We start from the raw sequence: 16146 nt of genomic DNA on the forward strand, positions 1-16146 counted from the left end.
TTCATGGATCCTTCTCCAAAATAGACCATATGCTATGCCACAAAAAAGTCATTAGGAAATACAAAAAAATAGAGATACTACCTTGTCTCCTGTCAAACCATAATGGAATGCAATTAGAAATGAATGATAAAATAACAAACAAAAACTACTCATATACCTGGAGACTAAATAATATGCTATTGAATGATGTAATGATTACAGAAGACATCAGGGAAGAAATAAAAAAATTCTTATAGGTAAATGAGAACAATGACACAACATATCAAAATCTCTGGGACACTCTGAAAGCAGTACTAAGAGGAAAGTTCATTGCATTGAGCTTATACATTAAAAAAATAAAAAGTCAACAACTAAATGACCTAATATTACATCTTGAAGCCCTAGAAAAAGAAGAACAGATCAACACCAAAAATAATAGAAGACAGGAAATAATTAAAAACAGAGCTGAAATCAATGAAATTGAAACAAGAGAAACAATTCAAAAAGTGACAAAACAAAAAGTTGGTTCTTTGAAAAAGTAAACAAAATTGATAAACCCCTAGCCACACTAACAAAGAGGAGAGAGAAAACTCAAATTACTAGATTTCGTGATGAAAAAGGAAAGATCGCAACAGATACCACTGAAATACATAACATAATTAGAAGCTACTTTGAAAATCTATACTCCAGCAAAATAGAAAATATTGAAAACATTGACAAATTTTTAGAGACATATGATCCTCCCAAACTGAATTAGGAGACGTACACAATCTAAACACATCAATTTCAAGCAATGAAATAGAAGAAGCCATCAAAAGCCTACCAACCTAGAAAAACCCAGGACCAGATGGATTCTCAGCCAAATTCTATAAGACCTTCAAAGAAGAACTAATACCAATATTCCTCAAAGTATTCCAGGAAATAGAAAAGGAGGGAACCCTTCCAAATTCATTCTGTGAGGCTAGTATCACTCTGATACCCAAACCAGACAAAGACTCATCAAGGAAAGAAAACTTTAGACCAATATCCCTGATGAACATAGACACAAAAATCCTTAACAAAATACTGGCAAATTGCATACAAAAATATATTAAAAAGGTAATGCACCATGATCAAGTGGGGTTTATCCCAGGGATGCAAGGTTGGTTCAACATCCAGAAATCAATAAATGTAATTCATCGCATCAATAGATTTAAAGTTAAGAATCACATGATTATTCCAATAGATGCTGAGAAAGTGTTTGATAAAATACAACACCCCTTCATGCTTAAAACACTAGAAAAAATAGGAATAGTAGGAACATACCTCAACATTTTAAAGGCTATCTATGCTAAGCCCATAGGCAACATCATTCTTAATGGAGAAAAACTGAAAGCATTCTCTCTAAAAACTACAACAAGACAGGGATGCCCTCTTTCACCACTTCTATTCAACATCATCCTTGAAACACTTGCCAGAGCAATTAGACAGACCAAAGAAATTAAAGGGATGCAAATAGGAAAAGGAGAACTTAAGCTATCACTATTAGCTAATGACATGATCCTATATTTAGAAGATCCAAAACTCCACTAGAAAACTTACAGAACTAATAAATGAATTCAGCAAAATAGTAGGATATAAAATCTAATGCATTTTGATTCATAAGTGATGAATCATCTGAAAGAGAAATTAGGAAAACCACTCCATTCACAATAACCTCAAAAAAAAAAAAATACTTGGGAATCAATCTAAGAAAAGAGGTGAAAGGCCTCTACAATGAAAACTACAGAATACTAAAGAAAGAAATTGAAGAAAACCTTAGAAGATGGAAAGATCCCCCATGTTCTTGGATAGGCAGAATTAACATTGTTGAAATGGCTATTCTATCAAAGACACTATACAGATTCAATGCAATTCCAATTAAAATCCCAATGACATTCCTCATAGAAATAGAAAAAGCAATCATGAACTTCATCTGGCTATTCAGACCTCAAATAGCCAAAACAATCCTGAGTAGAAAAAGTGAAACAGAAGGTATCACAATACCAGACATTAAACTATATTACAGAGTAATAGTAACAAAAACATCATGGTATTGGCACCAAAATAGACAGGCAGATCAATGATACAGAATAGAAGATACAGATACAAAAACCACACAAATATAGTCACCTCATATTAGACAAAGGAGCCAAAAACATACAATAGAGAAAAGATAGCCTGTTCAACAAATGGTGCTGGCAAAACTGGAAATCCATATTCAGTAAAATGAAATTAAACCTGCATCTCTCACCCTGCACAAAACTCAATTCAAAATGGATCAAGGACTTAGGAATTAGACCAGAGACCCTGCACCTAATAGAAGACAAAGTAAGCCCAAATCTTCATCATGTTGGCTTAAGATCAAACTTCCTCAACAAGACTCCCAAAGCACAAGAAATCAAAGCAAGAATCAATAAATGGGATTGACTCAAACTAAAAAGCTTTTTATCAGCAAAGGATACAATCTAGAATGTGAAGAGAGAGCCTACAGAGTGGGAGAAAATCTTTCCTACACATACTTCAGATAGAGCACTTATCTCCAAAATTTATAAAGAACTTACAAAACTTTACACCAAAAATACAAAGAACCCAATCAATAAATGGGCCAAGGAACTGGACAGACACTTTACAGAAGACGTACAGGCAATTAATAAATATATGAAAAAGTGTTCAACATCTCTAGTAATTAGTGAAATGCAAATTAAAACAACTCTAGGATTTCATCTTACTCCAATTAGAATGGCTATTATCAAGAACACAAACAATAACAGATGTTGGTGTGGATGTGGGGAAAAAGGCACACTTTTACATTGCTGGTGGAGTTGCAAATTGGTGCAGCCACTCTGAAAAGCAGTGTGGAGATTCCTCAGAAAACTTGGAATGGACCTACCTTTTGACCCAGTTATTTCACTCCTCAGTTTATACCCAAAGGACTTAACATCAGCATACTACAGTAACACAGCCACAACAATGTTTATAGCAGCTCAGTTCACAATAGCTAGATTGTGGAACCAACCTAGATGCCCTTCAACAGATGAAAGGATAAAGAAACTGTGGTATATATACACAATGGAATATTATTCAGCCATAAAGAAGAATCATATTATGGCCTTAGCAAATAAATGGATGGAATTGGAGACTATCATACTAAGTGAAATAAGCCAATCCCAAAAATCCAAAGGCTGAATGTTTTCCCTGATAAGTGCAGAATGATATATAATGGGGGAGGCGGGTGTGGGGAGTGAGATAAGAATGGAGGAACTTTGGATTGTGTAGAAAGAAATGAGAAGGAGCAGGGGTAAGAAAAATGGTGGAATGAGACAGACACCATTACCATATGTACATGTATGATCACACAAATGGCATGAATCTACATCATGTACAACCACAGAAACGAAAAGTTGTACCTCATTTGTGTACAATGAATCAAAATGCAGCCTGTAAAAAATAAAAAAAATAAATAATTTAAAAAAATTCTTCATAAACATAAAAACATTCTTTTTGATAACATTGTCAACGGAATTTATTTTTTTAATTTAGATTTTTTCATTGTTGGTATATAGGAATATAACCAATTATTAGTTTGTCCTACTCTTGTCAGAGAAGATACTTTGTATGATATAGATCTCTTTTAAATACATTGCAGCTTAATTTGTTACCAAAAGTAAGATATGTCCCAGAAAATGTCCCATGTGAATTTGAGAAGAATGTGGTACATTGTTGTTGGATTGAATTTTGCATATTTGTCTATTAAATTGACAACTTGTTTAAGTTGTTAATTTTCTTATCTCCCCTCTACTGGTCCTATCCATTAGTGAGAGTGGGGTAATGAAGTCTCCAACTATTATTATCATCATTGTTTTACTAAACCTTCTATTCACATAGCATATCCTGTCTGTTATAATCTGTTTCAATTTAAAACCTCTTTTGTCTGATGTTAATATAGCCACCTCTACTCTCTCAGTAACCATTTGCATTAAAAAAAAATCTTTTTCCATTCTTTCACTTTCAACTTGTTTATATGTTTAGGTTCAAGGTAAGTCCAACTACTACACATATTCTGACAACCTCTGTCTTTTAAATTAAGAGTTTAAACTCTTTATAGTTAATGTAATCATTGCTAAGGAAGGATTTTCTTTGGTCATTTGGTTATTTGTTTTCTATAGGTCTCTACATTTTTTGTCCCACATTTCCTGCATTAATGTCTTTTGGGTTTACTTGCTTTTTTCTAGTAAGAGGTCTTAATCTCCTTCTCATTCCATTTTGTGTATATTTTATAATGATTTTCTGTGTGGATATCAAGAGGACTACATTTAACATCTCTGATGTAACTCTCTAGTTTGTATTTGGACCAGCTTAATTTCAGTAATGTACAAATTCTCTCCCACCTCATAGCCTGGTCCTCATCCTTTTGGTTCTCAATGTCACTGCATTATTATCTTTATACATTATATCCCAAAACACAAAATAAGAGTTGATTTTTAAAATACACTACTCTTTTATATTATATAGAAAACAAAAATGTAAAGTTACAAAGCAAAGTTATAATAATATGGGCTTTCAGACTAATATTTTAAAAAATTAATTTGTAAATCATGTAGCAATCAAAGTGGAGTTTCAAATCATTGTTATAATTAATACTAACTTTTTATAATTGCCCATGAATTTATATTTACTGAGATCCTTATTTCTTCATGTGGTTTCAAGTTACTGTCTAGACTCATTTCCTTTTTTTAAAAGTTTTATTTTATTTTGTTCTAATTAGTTATACAAGACAGTAGAATACATTTATACATTTTGATAGATAATACATGAATGGAGTGTAATCTCTCATTTTTCTGATTATACATATTGCAGGATCACATCGGTCATGTCCATGAGGTAATAATGTCTGTTTCACTCTACTATCATTCCTTTCCCTCCCTACACCCCTTCCCCTCCCTTCACTCCCCTCTACCTAATATAAAGTAACTATTCTTCCCTAGTTCCACCCCGCTTATTGTGAATTAGCTTCCGCATATCAGAGAGAACATTCGGACTTCGGTTTTGGGGTTTTGGCTTATTTCACTTAGCATGATATTCTCTAACTTCATCCATTTGCCAACAATAGACTCATTTCACTTTCACCAGCAGGACTCCCTTTAATGTTTCTCAAAGGAGAGGTCTAGGGGTAACAGCTGCTTCCCCACTTTACTGGGGATGCCTTACTTCTGGGAATGCTTTAATTTCTTCCATAATTTTGAAGGATGGTTTTGCTGGATATGTGATTTCTGGTTTGACAGTTTTTTTTTTTTTTCCTTTTGAAACTGAATATTTTAGTCCTCTAACTCGGGATTTCCAACTTTCTTATGAGAAAAGTACTGCTAATTCTATTGTTTTTAACTCGTCCCTTTCCTCTTACTGCTTTCCAGATTCTCTCTTTGTCTTTTGATTATTTTATTATAATGTATCTCAGTGTGGATCTCTTCTAGTTCATACCCGAAGTTTGTAGAACTTCTCGGTTTTTATGTTCTTGACTTTGATCAAACGTGGGAAATTTTTGGCTATTATTTTTTCAAATAGTCTCTTCCCCTTTCTATGTTTTCCTTCTGGGAGCCCTATGATATAAATGTCAGTTCACTTGATGTATTCCACATGGCCCTTGACCGTGAGTCTTTTTATTTTTCTTTGATCTTTTTTCTTTCTGTTCTTTAGACTCAATAATGTGAATTATTCTATCTTCAACTTCATGGATTATCCCATCTGCCTGCTCAAATCTGCCACTGAATCTTTCTAGTGTTTTGTTTTGTTTTGTTTTTTTTCAATTTCACTCATTATATTTTGTAACTCTGGAATTTTTTAAAAAAATTCTTATTAGGTTTTCAATCTCTTTATTGATATTTCCTTGCTGTTCATGCATCACTTTCTTGATTTTTCCCCCACATCTTCTTTTAATTATTTGAAATTTAAAATTATCATTAAAAAAAAGATAGTTGTTTTAAAATCTTTGATTAGTTTCTGGTCTTTCTTGAGGATAATTTCTGTTGGCTTTTTTTTTTTTTCCTTTGAATGGGCCATACTTTCCTGATCTTTGTATGCCTCATGTTTTTTTTGTTGTTGTTGTTATTGAACTGGGTATTTCATCTAATAAAGTGATAAGTCGGGAGTCATATTTTCCCCCTTTCCTCAGGGTTTTGCTGCTTTTTTGTTTTTGTTTTGTTTTGTTTTGGTTGTTGTAGGCTGTCTCCATACCAAAGATGAACTTGAGGTATAAACATAAGATCATGTTTCGTCTTTTTGTTTGAGCCTGCTCCTTTCCTTAGGCATGCAGAATAATTTTGCAGTTTTTACCATATATGTGGTTGCTTTTGAATTTCCTAGTTTTTAATGTCTGGCTCCTAAAAGGGGGAAACAGAAAGCTGAAGGGTAGAGAAGGTGCCAGACCTTTAATTCCCCTGGAAGTTATTTTCAGTTTATAGGGCAAGGGCTTGTCACTATGTAGGAGCGTTGCAACAGTGGCTACCTGCCTCTGTTTGCACCTCCTTGATCACAGGTAGCAAATCAGCTACCTAAGTACAGATCCCTGATATTCAGAGGACAAGCGTATGCCCACCTAGCTCTTACAAGTTGTGTGCAAGCTCACACCCACCTGCTTCAGGGACATGTACGTGACTGGGTGAGGGAAGGTTACCTGCCGCTGAGGGAAAATCTAAAATCAATCCAAATTAACTACAATTTACTGTCCAATCCTTCTGGAGGATGCAAACCTCCAGTAGACTCAAGTTCCAAAATTGTAACATCAGACAGATTTTTCTCACGTAATTGTTGTCCAGGTGTGGAGGCAGATTCATGGTTCTTCCTACTCTGTCATCTTCCCAGAATCCTCTGCCTGTACTTGAATGTAAATTATGAATATAGTTATGAAATTAGTTCATAGGAAGCTGTGACCAACTTAATGGCAAGAACATTATCGATTTCACTGGAAGTACCTGAGTGTGGGACTCAATTCCATCCCTTTGCTTCCTCCTCAAGAAGAAACCCACATTTGTATTCATATTTTTTCATTTGAAGCAGTTTTTCCACGTAAGTATGAATCCCAGTAAAATACACTCCTTAGTCTTGATTGTTTTAAACTCAATTGATTATCCACATTGAGAACAATAAAATCAGATTCTCACCTTAGATTCTACACCAAAATCAATCTCTCCACTCTTCAACCCATGCCTTCTGACTTCTGCTTTGACTGTTTTATGAAATCTGATATTGACAAAATTTTTACTGACCTTCATGGTGTTAAATCAAATCCAATGGCCATTTCCTCTCAATATTCCTATTCAACCTTTCAGCACTATTCATCATAGCAGATGATTTCTTGTTCTCAAAATAGTCTCTCCTTTTGGCTTCTGTGATATTATACTCTTCAGGTTTTTATTTTCCCTCCGTAGGTTTTCTGAGTAGTCTTTTTTCATAGTCTCTTTCCTTAGCATTTACTCTTCTCCTTGATCTCTACACTGGAGTTCCTCATTGCTCAATTCCTTATGCTTTTCTACTTTCTCTTTAGATAATCTTATCCATACCCATATATTTACCTATAACTACATATAACTTTTAAATTTGTACCTTGAAATTTGCTCCTTGGACCTCAAAATTCATTTGAATTCACATTTATTTCTGCTTGATATATGTGATATCAAGTATACAGGCATTTCAAAAATTAACATTATTGGGGTTGGGGTTGTAGTTCAGTGGTAGAGCTCGTCCCTAGCATGCATGAGGCACTGGGTTTGATCCTCAGCACCACATTAAAATAAATAAATAAAATAAAGGTATTGTGTCCATCTACAACTAAAAATATATTTTTAAGAATTCATATTATTTTACAACTAAGTCATAACATTTTGTGAAAATGCTCCTCTCCCAGTGTCCCTGTCTTAACATCCATTTATGTGTCCAAGTCTAAAACCTAGGAGTTTTATTAGACTGTGTGCTCCCACTTTCCACACTAAATTCATGCAATTGCTTCATGTTGAATCTTGAAGATGTACCTCAAACTCCTCTGCTTTTCACTGTCTCTACTGATATCACATTGGTCCATATTATCTACAGCTGTTGTCTGGCGTACAGTAACAGCCTCTGGATGGATTTTGCTCTTTTCTTCCAACATCATTTCTGCCAATCAACCTCTGAAGTCTCTCTCTGAAAACATAAATGATATTCCCCTGTTTAATACAGTTCAATATAATTAAAACAAAACCCATATTTCTGCCAGTCATAGCGGTGCACACCTGTAATCCCAGTGGCTCAGGAGGCTGAGGCAGGAGGATGGCGAGTTCAAAGCCAGCCTCAGCAACTTAGTGAGGCCCTAAGCAACTCAGTAAGACCCTTTCTAAATAAAATATAAAAAAGGGATAGGGATGTGGCTCTGTAGTTAAGCAACCCTGGGTTTAGTCCCCGGTACCAAACAAACAAACAAACAAAACCATACTCCTCCTCACAACAAATGGGGTCTGTCGGGGTTTCGGCCGGACCCCTGGCCCTAGGTGTGGCAAGGCTAAGATGGCGCCTGGCAGTGAGCCAGAGCAGTTAACTTTTGCACAAACAACTGACATTATTTTGAGGAAGTTCCAGGGATTGGCTAAGCTCCCTGATGGACAGTACAGGTCCACTATATGCCTGCCTTCGCTGCCTGTATCTGTTAATGCTCTCCCCTCGTGCGAAAATGCTGATTGGTTACAAGTACTGTATATATTGGAGTGTAAGTTCCACAAAGAGAGAGAACAAAGAAAGAACTATGAGGAAGAAGCGCGCAAAATAAAGAGCTCAAAAGAACCAGGCCTGTGTCTTATCTCTCTGCGGGCAGGGAGTGCGATAGGTGGCGCCGAAACCCGGGAATCTACAGATAAAGTAAGAGGTAATTATTTATTTTCATTTATGACCCTGAGTCCGTCATTGGTATTTCATTTATGACCTTGAGTCCGTCATTGGTAGTTCATTTATGACCTTGAGTCCGTCATTGGTAGTTCATTTATGACCTTGAGTCCGTCATTGGTATTTCATTTATGACCTTGAGTCCGTCATTGGTAGTTCATTTATGACCTTGAGTCCGTCATTGGTAGCCGGCAGTGAAGGGTAAAGAAACCAGAAAAAAATTAAAACTTCATAGATAGATGCAGTGGTACCAAATTGTGTGTGTGGTGTGTTATTTTTGTGTTTGTTGTGTGGCTTGTTTGTGTGCTTGAAGCTCTTAGTGCTGTAAGATTTAATCATAGGAACAGAACTGTCTGGGACTGGAATGAAGCAGCCTCTTAGGGAGTTGTTGGGGAATCACGGAATGCCGCTGAAGGCAGAACAGCTTGAGCATTCCTTGATACCATAAAAAAGGTCTCTCCGTGGTTTTTAGATAAAGGGTTGTTAAATATATTCCTCAGTGGAAGCACCTGGGAGAGGATCTACGCATAACAAAAAAGCAAAAGCTGTTACCTGTTGGAACTTTAGCCATTTGGTCCCTGATTAAATCTTGCTTACAACATAAAGATAAACAAAATCTAAAGGGACCCCTGGAAGAGGGAAGTCAGGTTTTAGAAGAGATTAAAGAGAAACGGTTCTGTTCTCAGAACTCAGAAAGAAATAATAACTCAGAAGGAGAAGATTCAAAAGAGGAACTTTCAGGGGAGGAGCTAGAAAGGACATTTGGGAAGCTAACAATGCAGTCTAAGCGCCCTATTAATGATGACATTGACACCGGTGAAGACTCGAGACCTGTGGGCAATAGTTAAAAAAAAAAAAAAAAAAAAAAAAAAAAACACTCTTTTGTGGAGCCTCTGACTGAGGGCAGTCAGGTTTTGGAGAAAATATAAGAGAAAAGGTCTAAAACATCAAAAAGGGCGTCAATAAGATCAGGGACAAACAAAAATAAAAATGAAAGTGGGTGTAAGGAACAACTTGTTAGAAAGAGGGAAATCAGTTTAGGGGAGGGTCCCCCTAGGCAGAGAGCTCAGCAGCTCCATTCCTTAAAAGTAGTAAAAAATAATGTTTTGTGATTTTCTACATTCAAACCTAACCTGATTTCTCAACCAGGAAAAAAAGGGTTAAAAAGTCCTAGGTGATCCTCCCTCCCCCTGCCACAATGGAATGTAACTACAGCGTCTCAAGGAGAAAAGGGGGGTAACCTAAAGATAAGAAGAAAAGAAGAAAAAAAGTGTCCGTTTTAAATTCCTGGGCCGCTGCATAAAACTGACTTATTCTTCAGGATTCTTGTTTTGTTTTGTTTTTTTTCTTTAATGCTGTATTTTTGAGCTCATAATTTTAATCCTACATACCTAGGTTAATGATTTTATTTTTGATCAGTTCTATTTTTTATTCAACTGAAGTTTTTTAAACAGCTGTTTCATTGCAATGAACATTCACCTATAAGTTACAAGGCCTTTAATTTTGTGTTATATGTTATGTTGTGCTGTCTAATGTCATGTTTTGTCTGCGTCAAAACTGAGAGCTCTTAAATTAAAATTTAAAAATGGATCCAAATACTTTTATTCACGTGATTTAAAAGGGTTCAATTTAAATTGGGTAAACTAATAAAAATAAAATATTTTAAAAAATAACTTACAAGTCTCCAGGTGGTCAAACTAATGAAATGTTAATGTTAAACAATGTCTAATATCAATTGCTTCTAGGACTTTTCTTCAGCAGGAAAGAGGCAACGGATCCTGTTCAGGACACTTGTCTGATATCTTGGTTTTTATAAAATAAATAAATTGGAGTTAACATGTATGGGATTACTCAAATGTGTTTGTAGAGACGTCTGGTTAATTTACAAAGTTAAAATGCTAATTGTTAAATAACATCAAGTACTCTTAACTCCTCAAATTCCATGGGGTATCATACTTAAACATTATTGGTGTTTTCATAGGTTGGTAAATAAAAAGGGTTTACAATTACTTTATGTCCTCACTAAACTAGAAACAAGGTTACTAAGAGTTATATCCTAACAAGTGGAATTCTATATATAAAGGGTCCCAAAAGTTTCAACTGTGTTTCAATTAAGAGTACTATAAACAACAAAATATTTAATCTTATTAAAATAGGGTGATTTATCTAAATTCAGAAATTTCATAAGAGTTGTTTCAGAATGTGAACAAAAAGGGGTCAACAAATACGGAAGAGAAAATAAAAGGTTCTGGGTTTAAAAATGTATTTAATAAAAAGGAAAAGAAAATGTTTCTGGATAAAAAAGTCTGTGTGTAACAAAGGGCAAGTTTCAACAAGTCTGTGTGTAACTAAGTTGGTTGTGTGTATGTAAAACAGCTAAAGCTATTTAAGGTTTTTCCTAAGGTGAAATACTAATGTTCTGATATAAGCCAAAGTTTAATCTATATGGTAAAATGACATGGTAAAATGACAAGGATTTCTTAGAAACACCAATTCATTCTTAACTTTGTGTCTCTTAAGTTTTATTAAAAATAGGGGTTTATACAATTATGGTTAAGCAACTGTTAAAAATTTGTACTACGTTATAAAGTCTAAATTTTTCTTTAAAAACTAAAATTGGTAAGAACCAATTCCTCACTAAAATTAAAATAACTCTAACCACAGATGTACCTTATAACCCACAAAAACAAGGTATTGTTGAACATACACATCTCACCCTCAAAAATGTTCTTTATAAACAAAAAGGGGGAATAGAGGAGACCTTCAGGTCCCCTAAAGATAAACTTTCTCTTTGTCTCTTTGTTTGGGGTTTTTTTTTTAACTCTGGGTAATAAGGGTAACCCGGTGCTTTACTGGAGCTGCGGCTCAGTTTGTGTGTTTCCACGGAATAAACTAACTTACTACCTCTTTTTAGTCTCTTAGGAGGAACAGTTCAACTATGTAACAAAACAACTGCTTCTTTCAATTGTACTTTAGATTTGTGCTAAAATGCTTCTAGGTTCCTGCTGGCAGACTTAATGTGTGTTCCTACCTTCCTACCAGTCCCAGTCTCTGTTACAGATGCAAAATTGCCAGTGTTACTATCAAGAAACAGGAGAGAATTTGACATCACAGAGGCTATGGTCACTGCAATAGTGGTTTCTGCAACAGCAGCACTAGCAACTGCCATACCTACAGCAACAGCAGTCAATCACTTGGCCGAAAATATAGCTGCAGCCTTACAGACTAAAGAGACCCTAAACCAACATCTAACAGCAGGCATACTCCTTATGAACCAGCGAGTGGACTTACTTCAAGAACAAATGGACATTTTACAGGAACTGTTAAACGTGGGATGTATTTATCATCTGGCGGGACTGTGCGTTACACCTGTAGCTTACCATAACTTCAGCTATGCAGCAAACTTGTCTAGAATCTTGTCTGCTCAGCTACAAACAAACTGGTCTTATACATTTGATAATCTTACTGCTATTCTTAGATCTCAAATTGTTAGTCTCAATGCTACTAGAGTTAATGTAGCCCCTATGTCCGAAGTGCTAAGTTGGCTATCCTCCTCTTTCAGCTTTGTAAGCAATGGGCAGGTATGGGAGCCTTTTGTATGTTCATGGTTATTACTGTTATCTTCCTCACACGCCTTATCATGCGCATGCGCCGAGATCAAGTTAGAGATCGTATCATCTTCCATCAGGCCATAGCTGCCCTAGAGGCCGGCAGTTCCCCACAAGTATGGCTCACGAGGCTGGATCGCTAGCCAGACGGGTAAGGAAGGAGGTGACCACTGTACCGACCTAAGACAGGAGCTGTAGCATGCTCTACAGTTATCCGATGACGGGTAAGGACGGTGGTTGACCACTCCGCCTAAGACAGGCACGGTCCCGAGCTTTCCTTTCCTTTTCTTTTTAAAAGAGAAAAGGGGGAACTGTCGGGGTTTCGGCCGGACCCCTGGCCCTAGGTGTGGCAAGGCTAAGATGGCGCCTGGCAGTGAGCCAGAGCAGTTAACTTTTGCACAAACAACTGACATTATTTTGAGGAAGTTCCAGGGATTGGCTAAGCTCCCTGATGGACAGTACAGGTCCACTATATGCCTGCCTTCGCTGCCTGTATCTGTTAATGCTCTCCCCTCGTGCGAAAATGCTGATTGGTTACAAGTACTGTATATATTGGAGTGTAAGTTCCACAAAGAGAGAGAACAAAGAAAGAACTATGAGGAAGAAGCGCGCAAAATAAAGAGCTCAAAAGAACCAGGCCTGTGTCTTATCTCTCTGCGGGCAGGGAGTGCGATAGGGGTCTTGCTCTTCCTGCTTGCTTCCCTATTTTCTTCTTGATCCATGCTCCCCATTGCTCAGAATGCTTCCAACATGCTCATATTCCTTCTGTTCTTGGAAGAGGTGAAACTTGTATGTCACAGTGAGTCCCAGCTATGCATAAGTATAATGCACCAATTAGAAGACAGAAAAAAGAAGAGGTGGAAGTCTTTTCCCATTTTAGAGACTGTCCATGTCTTCTTCCCTATAACTAGAATACTCGATGTAGTCTCCTCAAATAGTTAGCATCTCATTCTGTGTATCTCAGTTACACAAGACTTTCTCAAGTAGACTTTCCCTGATCATTCCATTCCAGTAGTTTCTTCTTCCCACTTATTCTAAATGCCTTTCTCAACCACCTCTTCCTCCCATTGTCCTCTGTATTGGTTTCCTAGGAGAGCAAATAACAAATAACCACAAACTGGGTGCCTTAAAACAATGCAAATTTCTTCCCTTACAATTCTGGGAGTTCGATGTTGACAGGGATGTAGTCCTTCTGGAGACTCAAAGGAAGCGTTCTTTGCTTCTTCCGGCTTCTTGTTGCCATGGTGTCCTTTGCCCTAAATCATTCCAATCTCTGTCTCTGTGGTCACACTGCCTCCTCCTCTTTGTCTGTGTAGTCTCCCTTTGCCTTTCTCACACAAGAACACTTGTGATGGCATTTAAGGACCACCCTGTTAATTTAGGGTAATCTCCACTCAATATCCTTTATTATTCTATTCCACCAATCCCCAAAACCCAACAGCCCAATATTCTCTCTGATATGCGGATGCTAATAACCCACAATAAGGGGGCATGGAGGGGAGAACAGAAGTTCATTGGGTCAGACAAAGGGGAATGAAGGGAAGGGAGGGGGATGGGAATAGGAAAGACAGTGGAGTGAATGGGACGTCACTTTCCTATGTTCATATATGAACACAACCAGTGAAACTCCATACCTCAAGAATGGAAGTTATACTCTATGTTTGTGTAATATGTCACTATACACTCTATCTGTCATGTATATCCAAAAAGAACAAATACAATCTTTTTAAAAATTAAAAAATTAAAACATTCTTTATTAAATCATATCTGTAAAGATCTTTTTTCCCCACCAATGTGATAATGCTTACCAATTCCAGAGATTGGAACTCGACATCTCTGGTGGCCATTATTCAACCTGCTACACATTCTACCAATGCTTCCTGAAGGTCAGATGCAGAATACTTTTTTTCCCACATAAATTTTGTGCTTATTTTTTATTTACTGGTTAATTGGCAGTTTCTCTTAGTGTTATTGAATAGAAATGCAATGAGAAACATATAAAACTTTAAATTTTCTGGGAGCCACAATAGAAAGTGAAAAGAGACATGTAAAATTAGCTACAATGGTGTGTTTTATTTAACTCAGTATAACCAAAACCTTATCATTTCAAGATGAAATCATTATAGAAATTATTACTGAGACATTTTATAGTTTTTGGCATAAAGTCTTCTTTCTTTGATGTGTATTTTATAGTCACAGATTTGAGCTGGTCACATTTCAAGTGCTCAGTAGCCACAAATGTCTAGTGACTAGTAAACTGAAGGAACACATTGTAGAGACATGTAAGATATGTCTGTTTTGTTTTATCCTTCTTAAGGTCAACACAATGCTTTCAATGAATGAATATATATATGAATATATAGTGTTATTTTATGTTATAATAAGTTACATATGCATCATATATACATATATGTATATATTTTACATACATAAGTATGTTTACACACATATATATGTACGTATATTATTTTATGAGCAAGAAGAGGTCAGCAAAATGTCATTCCCAACCATATCATAAACCCTTTAACATCAGCATATATATATATATATATATATATAGACTCATGTATCTGAATTTAACTGTAAGTAGAAAATTAAGTGTTTGTGATTATGAAATGTCACTGGATGGCAAATTTCACAAGTTTGTCTTCTATTATATCAATATTTTATTTGCATTTTAGGGGCATTTGTGAATGTTCAATATTCTGATATTTGGTGAAATGAATCTTGATACATATTCATTATAATGTTTTCTTCAGTTATGGTGAATTCTATTAGTGAAAATTGCTGTGTAATTCATCCTCTTAAATATTTATTGTCACATAATATTTTAGATCTGAGCAGTGGGGAAATAACACAGAAGCTCATAGAAAAATTAGAAGACTAATGAAATTCAGCCTTTAATGGTTTATGCATAATTTTGAACTGACTGATGCTAGGCAACACATGCATATTCAATTAAAAATATTAACAGTTATTGAGGGGAAATTTCTAGTTAATAATAAAATAAAATAAAAAACCTCCTTAATCACTGGAAGAATCCTCAGAAGTGAGAAGAAAACTCTACATCAACTTAAACATTTCAGGACAACCAATTTCACTAATTTAAAGCAACTTCCAGAGCTAAGGATCCAAGCAAATGAGCTATTTTCTTTAAAAATTCTGATTCATCTTGGGAGCATTAAAATTAATAGAACTTATGATCTTGAATTCTATTCATTTGTGAATGTGTTTTCAGTAAGTACACATAATTGGGGTTGGGATCTGACAGCCCCTCATATATAACCACCATGAATACACATTGAGTTTTACAACATTAATATTTCAAGGGATTTGATTCATAATTTGGTAAAATGAACACACTCATGAATGGACTAATGTAAAAAATCTTATTGCAGGCAAGTGCAGTGCACTATAATCGTACAACATGAGGATTAAAAGCACTAAGCCAATATTTCAATCCAGGGTCTGGTGGTTCTTTTCCACAGCGCTCTGGAGCGAGCACGGTGATAGGAGATGGGGTGGAAGGGAGGTGGGGAGGGCCAGGGTGGTCTTACACTGTAGTCACATTTTGTAAGATGAGAGTCAGTCATTGCTTCATGCCTGAGAGACCAGTTTTCAAAATTGAGTA

The sequence above is a fragment of the Sciurus carolinensis genome, chromosome 17, assembly GCF_902686445.1.
Source record: "Sciurus carolinensis chromosome 17, mSciCar1.2, whole genome shotgun sequence".
In the NCBI taxonomy this organism is placed as follows: domain Eukaryota; kingdom Metazoa; phylum Chordata; class Mammalia; order Rodentia; family Sciuridae; genus Sciurus; species Sciurus carolinensis.